We start from the raw sequence: 8,058 nt of genomic DNA on the forward strand, positions 1-8,058 counted from the left end.
TAAATGATGTACTTAGTACTTTAGATTTTATTGATTATGATACTTGTGTGAACTGTATTAATTTTGTTCCAGTGTCTTAGAATTCTTCTCTGCAGATGGGTTAATTTTCAAAGGGCTATTACATCCCAAGGTTGTTGTATCTGAACCGTGACCAAGAGCTGCTGAGATTTTTTCACTATGTTTTAGAGCGACGACTTGTTGAGATTGGAAGACCAAACTAAAGCCCCTCAAACTGTGCGAAGCTACATTACTATCCCAGGAGTAAGTACAAACTCAGCTGCAGGAAACCCAATTGTCAATTTTGCTCTGCTCGCTATAGTCAATTTCAAGAATGAATACATGTCGATACTAATGTTACAATGAGATAGTTTTTACACAAATGAGAACGAAAGACGGCAACTGGCCTCAATAGCTTGAGTACGTCCCTTGCCAGATGCAGCAAACCAGTGACAAGTACCTGAGCAGTGTATGTCCACCAATACATGAGCATGTAAACCACTATATTCACATCTTCTGTTTTTATTTCTCACTGAAAGGTCGACATTGTGTATTGCTAGGCACCAAAAGCAAGGTGAAGGGGAAAAAAAAAGTCTCCCTCGGCCCGAATGACAAAAGACAACCGGATTGAGTGAGAAGACCATATATGCTCTCAAATTCGGAATCTCTTTGGCACTCACGGTAGAAACACATGTATTTTCCATTTGGCCTGACAACTAGTATGGCAAGACTCTTCTAGTAGCAACCTCCTATGGACATCATGTTAACGACAGAAGGATTCCCCTGAAAGCGTAAAGAAGGGTTTTCCCTAAAACAGTCCCTAGCCATTTTATTGTCGATGGCAACAAAGACATCATCGCACTGCATGCGAAATTCCGATCTGCCGGAATCCAATGGGATACGTCTTCATAAAGAAACTCATGAGGGGGCAAGGAGTCTACATCGTCCATCTAGGAGAGTTGAGACGAACACGTCAGCTTCATCGGCTAATTTTCCAACAATTGGTAAGTGTTGACACCTAAATTTTGGCGACACAGACATTTATTTATTGCATTAAAAATTAGGGATTAATTTTAACCCCTAAAAAAAAAATACTAAATTGCATAGCATATAGTTTTTAAGAGTATTAAATGCATTTTGCATATAAATTGAACTGGCGAGAGGTGGATTTAGGTATATGAGCTTGAGCAAATAGTTCTGAGCTTATTGAAATAATTGGATCGGTGCAGGTATGGTTTTGGGCCCAATTACCATGTTTGAGTCCATGAAATGAGATTAATTAAGCTGAGTCCATAACTGAAAATTACATTGTGCTCAACTTGGAAATTAATTAGGCTATCATCAGCATAATATTTCATATGGCCATAATTCTTCGAATATTGCAGCGGCCGATTCTCTTGTTTGTAGGAAAGAAAAGAAAAGGAAAGAAAAGGATGCGGGTGGGTTACATATGGCCTGACTACGTAAGGCCAAAAAGGAGAATATATTTTGCATGGTCAAAGGTGGAAAGAAATAGAGGGAATCGTGCATAATTCAGTAAAGGAAAGTGGAAGTTCAATTTTTGTCTTGGAGCTCAATCTTCTCATGAATATAAAGGAAAGACAATGGGACGTCTTGTGAGGGGGAGGCATTCTTCATACGAGAGAGAAAACACGTGAGAATCGAGAGCGGAGAGGGAGCTCCGCCGGCTCTTCACGGCCGTGACTTTGCTGAGTTCGTGGCCGCACCTTGACACCGATCTTGCTGCCGATCGTCTGTTGCGTTGACAACGACCAGCTTTCCAGTGATCCTCCCCGATGATAGAGCAACAGCGTTCACTTCCAGTCAAGCCTTGATCAACAACCACGAAGTTTTGGGGGCCACACACATTGAACATACGGCCACACGTTGAGAGAATAGATAGAGTGGAGGATCCAATAGAGAATAGAAACCGAAGTTATTTCTGCTCTTTGGGTCCCAATTCCGAGATCGCTCCATCACCGCCTCCGAGATCCACTAGCCATAGTTGTTGCTGCCAGACATCCACGTTGTACCTGCACCGCGACGGCCCCCTCTTGGCCAAGCTCTTCCCTTTCACTACAGCGAATCTCTTTCTATTTCGCAGGTTCTCGAATAAGCAGCACTGAGTTTTTCTACCGTGCCGTGAGCCATGACATCGCTGCCGTTGTCGAGCTGAGACCAGTTTGGTGCCTTCCCGCAACAAAATCGTTCTTTATTTTGCAGGTTCGCTGTGAGACTATCTCGGTGAACATCTGAGCATCCCCCTCACCGTTAGCCCATGCTTGTGCGTGGTCACCACCTCCATCGAGAAGTCCACCGAGTGAGTTGCTCCTTCCCTAGCCGAGAATTATTGAACCGGCAGGCTTCACCAAGCAGCCTGTACTGAGAGTCCCACCATCGGTCCATACGTGACATCATCACTGTGGATTCCTCATCGACAAAGCTGCTGCTGCACTGAGACCAACTTCAGGCGTAAACCGAGGGGATCATCAAGCTATCAAGGGAGTTTTCAATTCTCAATAAAAATTCCACTTTTCTTTCTCTATAGTCACGTACAAGGGACACATATCATACCCATGTGAACACCTAAAAATAAGAGAAGAAGAGTTTTCTGGTTTTCTCATGGCTTCACTTTCCTGACGTGGTTATTATATGTTTAATGCACTGCCACACACAGTCACGACATCCATTGATCGCAGACACCACCTGGCGCAAATCCAGCCCGCTCCATTGATTTTCCCAGATTTGTTGAGCAGTTCGTTGCGACGATTTCAGTCCAATTTAGCGAGTTGCCGCAACCACCGCGAAGTAGTCCCTCCTCAGCCGGATATCACCGTGAATCATCCATCATCGCGCTCGACTTTTCTTTTGTAGAATTCACCGCGAGCCCCAACCTCAACGACTAAGCCGTTGACCTGATATGCCACGAGCTCTACGCTCACCGTTAAGTCCTAGCGATTCCAGGCATGGTTCTTTTGCCGAAAGCACTCACGTTGAATATTCCATATGCTGCATGAAGACAATTCCACTTGCTGCATGAAGAAGATCCATTGACTTTGACTGAAAAAGAGGCCACCCGCTCCGCCGCGCCTACAAATCATCCGCGAGCGTCTTTGTCCAACCCCGATCTCCACCGACAGCGGGAGATTCGTTGTCAAAGGAACACCACCATTACATCATACAACGTTCCTGATTCAAGCAGCCACGAGCCAAGTCGACTTTCGAAGTTTCCATTTTTGCAGGCTCATCAAACTGTGCCGGCTTTGATTGTGAATCTCCGTGCCACCGCTGCTCGCCACCATCCGTCGTGTTTCACCGTCAAGGAGCCGGTTGCAATCCCGATCCAATTACGCTTGGTCCGAATTTGGAAAGAATATCCTTGAATTAGGTAAGACTCTCGATCAATTTGATTTTCATATATCTCGCTGCTTAATTCAATATTGCAATCTTTCTTTGAATGTTTGATTGATATTTCCATATCCAAAAGATCTCTCGATTCCTCATGAATTAGGAATTTTCCTAATTTCGCAACGTGCATATGATTGATAGTCCGATTTCACGCTCGAAATACGACTTGCAATCGCACGGAAAATCGCCAATCCGATCTCACGCTCGAGATACGATTCGCGATTTTATTTGAAATTGGCCAATCCGATCTCATGCACGAGATACGATTCGTTAATTTATTTCCAAAATGGACATGGATGATATATTGCCTGATTTGTTGCCGTGCTGTTCTTGATGTCTTATTTTGATTGCTCCCGTAAAAGAAAAGAAAAGAAAAAACTGAGTTAGATTAGGTTCGTTTTAGAATATTCCTCGTTTTAGGGTTATCTTGCATGTTAAGAATAGGAAAATAAAAATCATGTGCACGTCATATAGAATTAGTTTCATACAATGCACGTCATTTAGTGATTTTTGTTAGATGCATTTAATTAGAAATTGCCCGTCATTAGAATTAGGTCATTAGATTAATTTAGATTGCATATTTAAGTGTTGCATTTCTTTAATTTCGAATCTCATGGAAAATACAAAAAATTATTTTTTAGAATAAATCCATCTCATGCTTCAGGATAGACTACATGCTTATTTATGTCATATTGCTTAGGTCATGTTGCCATGTCATATCATTTCATGTTAAATTAGTGGCATGCATTGCATATTGCATGATTTTCATTAATTAAGTGAAAACAAAACAAAAATTGCGTGTTAATTAGAAATCATATTTATGACTGCTGATGTGAATTCTAAACTAACAACGCAGATGCTTTCGTTGCTATGAGGTAAGTCCTGCAATTCATTCATTTGCTTTCTTGAGTGTTAAATTGGTGGTTTGCGTACCTGCATGGTCGCCTCACATGTTAAGGAATTAAAATCAATTCAAATTGTTTGCCAAACAATTTTTTCAAAATAAAAGATAAAGGTACCGGAAGGGCATTAGAGAAATCTAACGTAATCAAGTCCCCGAACTCACAAATCTCTGGTTCGTAGAAATAAAGTAAATCTCCCGTTACTTTATTTGGGTTTCTAATCGACCCACCAAAAAATAGATTAGTGGCGACTCCTGATTGAAAATCATTTGCATGTTAAGAATTTAAACGAAAGTCGCGAATTAGTATGGGCTTGGGAGAGCCCGAGTTAAATCTAGGCTTAACAATCCATTAGCCAAACCCTAGGTGGTTCATAACCCCAAAAAATTGGTCGCGACAGTAAGATCTTGATTGACAAGGATAACCTAAAAGCAGAAATTTACTGAATTGAGAATTCTAATACGACTGAAATCAACATTTTCGGCCTTTTCACTCTTTTTTCTTTTGTGAAACAATCCTTTTCACTTTAATGCGCCTACCTTTTTATGTAAAAAAATAAAATAAAATCCTGCAATGTAGTGTCACACAAATCATATTTAATAAAAACTATTTCTATTAATTATACAGAAAAATACGAGAGAGACAATACTTTGAAAATGATAAGTTTTTCTTCTTAAAACGGGGGCATGCGTTGACAAAATTCTTTTAAGTTTAATGTTCGAATCGTTTTCTGTCCTTCCACTGTGTATTTTGTGATATGGTGAAAGTCAATACTTAAGTAGATTATAAAGAAAGTAAATTTTACATAGAGAAAGGAAAAATCTTAGAAAAATCAATTATCTAGTTACGCGCCCTATATTTCTAAAAATCAATTAAGCTTTACATTTGCGCCAACCTTCAATTTTTCTATTCTTTCTTCATTTTCAAGGTGTAAAGATTAGATTTTTTGAATCCTTAGGATGTAAAATTTCATTCTACAAGTTAGATGACATAAATAAATATACGTGCCCGACACCGTGTTTGGCAAATATATTTCATAGTCACTTGATATGGACCGTGAACTCGTTGACTTTTTTAGTGGTAGAATCTTTCTTGTGTCCTTGAAAGGGTAATGCATCATGCGTTTTCATTGTCAATTGGGATATTGAATGCAACGATAAGGAAGAAAATCTCACATATATGGAAGTGATGCCTACTGTCCGATGGCAACTATTAGGCGAAAGTCAAGTTTTTCACTGTTTTTGTTAGGTTGGAAAAAAGATACATATTTATTATTTGGCGCAACCAACTCCTCATCTTTTGGATATGTAATAAATTTGATGTGTGCGCGGGGCGAATGATTCCGGAAATGGGGATTTTCTGGTTAAGTGTATGGAAATGGCAGGACAAATTTTAATGGAATGACGTACAAATGATAAAAGATATGAAAGGTTCATCACTAAAGAATGAAAGACATAAGCCACGAATTAAAGATAAAGAGTCGGGATAATGACAATTCACCACCTAGGCGTAAAAAATTGTTTGATAACCATGGATGAATTTAGATAAGAAATCAGATAAATATTCACATGTAGAGGAATTCTCGTATATTCATCAACTCTCTGTGTTACAGTGCGGAACTCTCCTCTATTTATAGAAAAACTAAGACATAGGAAATAGACAAACATAAAAAACATCGGAACTAGAAAGTTCATTAATGACATGGAGAATTGAAATCTTGACTCTTTATTCTTATAGTTTATCTTCCAAAATTCATCCACCAACCTTGACCAGAAAATAATATCAATTAATCTTGACTCTTTATCTTAGGAGATCAACTAATATCCGAGGAAATTGCTCAAAGCCTCCCATCGATGTCTTTGAAATCAACAACTACTTCGGTGAATTGGTAACTTAAAACTTGAACGTCGAGGAAGAATCGACAACTCCTAAATCAATAATCTAGTCGATAGTCTTCACGTCGACATCTTCATCTTGAATCCATCAAAGTAGATTATGACCAAAAATCTGCTTTGGCTTGAATGAACATTGACATTGCCTGACTTGTCATTGGAACCATGTTGAGACTTAAGGATGGTTCCATAGAATCAGATGATGTCGCATCAAAATCAGACATAAATACTAATTTATGAAATCAATCTATATTAATGGTATAAGGCTCTTATTAGGTACTCGAGAATGATCTACTTATTTAAACGCGTGCTTACAGTCTACAACATTACTTTGTGAATCAATTTCATAGCCCGATCTTACCATGCACGGTGGCTATTCTGTTGATAATTTTAAGTTAGCCATTCGCTGGTGATCACAGGATCTGAACTTCAGATGAATATCTACTGCTGGATAGCTAATCCACCATAGCATTCCTAGCCCACCAAAACACGCGCACATAAATTGTCAAAAAGCAATCGATAGCTCGTAATTCGTAAGTAGCTGGTGACGGCGAAGAGGACGGCGAGGACGACGACGGCAGTCGCTGCTAAGAAGAAGGAGAGCTTGGGATTCGAAATCACGGACCGCGTATGAGGTCTTCCGATTTCTGCTTGCGAATGCTCGCAAAAGAGACCGCGCCTTCCCTCTCTTCCAATTTCTTCAGGTAATCATCGAAAATTTGGAAGGAAAATATCCTTAATGAGATGACAGTGAGATTTTTAATGTGATAAAAACAAAATAAGGAAAGTGATTAGCGTGAAGAAAACTAATAAAATACTTACGACAATATCAGATTTACGATCCGTAATCAAGAGCTCAATTCAATCAACCATGACTTCCAGATTCTGGCTTGAAAAGATTTAGAGGACATGATCCATGACTTATTTTTTAATAGATTAATATAAGATGAATCTCATCATTCCGCAGCTTTTCTATAATTCCAATTACCTATCTTCCACGACAAAAGATTTATGGTCCCAAAAACACTGTTACAAATTCAGCATAATGGCCTCGTCAGGCTAGCTATACTCAAAATAATGTGCATCTACCTTTGAGCACCTCCTCCTTTTAAAAAATTTCAATCGATTTTCTTCTTCTGTAAAGTATCATTGATCAACTTAATTTTTATTTATTCCCCACACTTTTCAATATCAAAATTTGGATATCTTCTATCTAACTACAACTTTCCTCGAAAAAATGCCAAATCTTATATATTTCTTTTCCACATATATTGTATGGTGTATTTTTATTACTAGTTTCTTACAAGTTTTCAGTAATAAAAATATTCCACGACAATCGTATCGAGGTAATAAAGTGACGCCAGTGGAAAATCAAGTCCTTGCCTAACCGTTTAGAAAAATATAAAGTTAAAAAAAATTAAAAGTCCAATTTATTCATATTGTGTGCGCATTAAGTATTTAGTATTCTTTATTCATGAATTCTTATATAACATTTATTTTACTTTGGAACAATATTCCACCATAAAAAAAAAAAATTGCAGTCAATTACCTTTCGGATTTCTTGTCTTGAGTGTTGTCATCAGATGTGTTTCTATAAATATTGCACATGTAAAATCATTATCTTCTACTAGCATACAAGACAAAATGGATGGCTCAACTTGTATCGGTACTTATCAAATGTAACAGTACAGTCAAGCAAGCACAATCCAAGTTATTATAAGAGGCCAACTATCGAACTTGGGAACTGTTTGGCTTTATAACTGATGCAATGTATGTGATTAATCTCTAAAATTGACACAACTGATTGCAGTGTACCACGAATTTTCAATTTGAAAACTAGAAATTACTTGTTTAAATCT

Source organism: Eucalyptus grandis, chromosome 1, assembly GCF_016545825.1.
Source record: "Eucalyptus grandis isolate ANBG69807.140 chromosome 1, ASM1654582v1, whole genome shotgun sequence".
In the NCBI taxonomy this organism is placed as follows: Eukaryota; Viridiplantae; Streptophyta; class Magnoliopsida; order Myrtales; family Myrtaceae; genus Eucalyptus; species Eucalyptus grandis.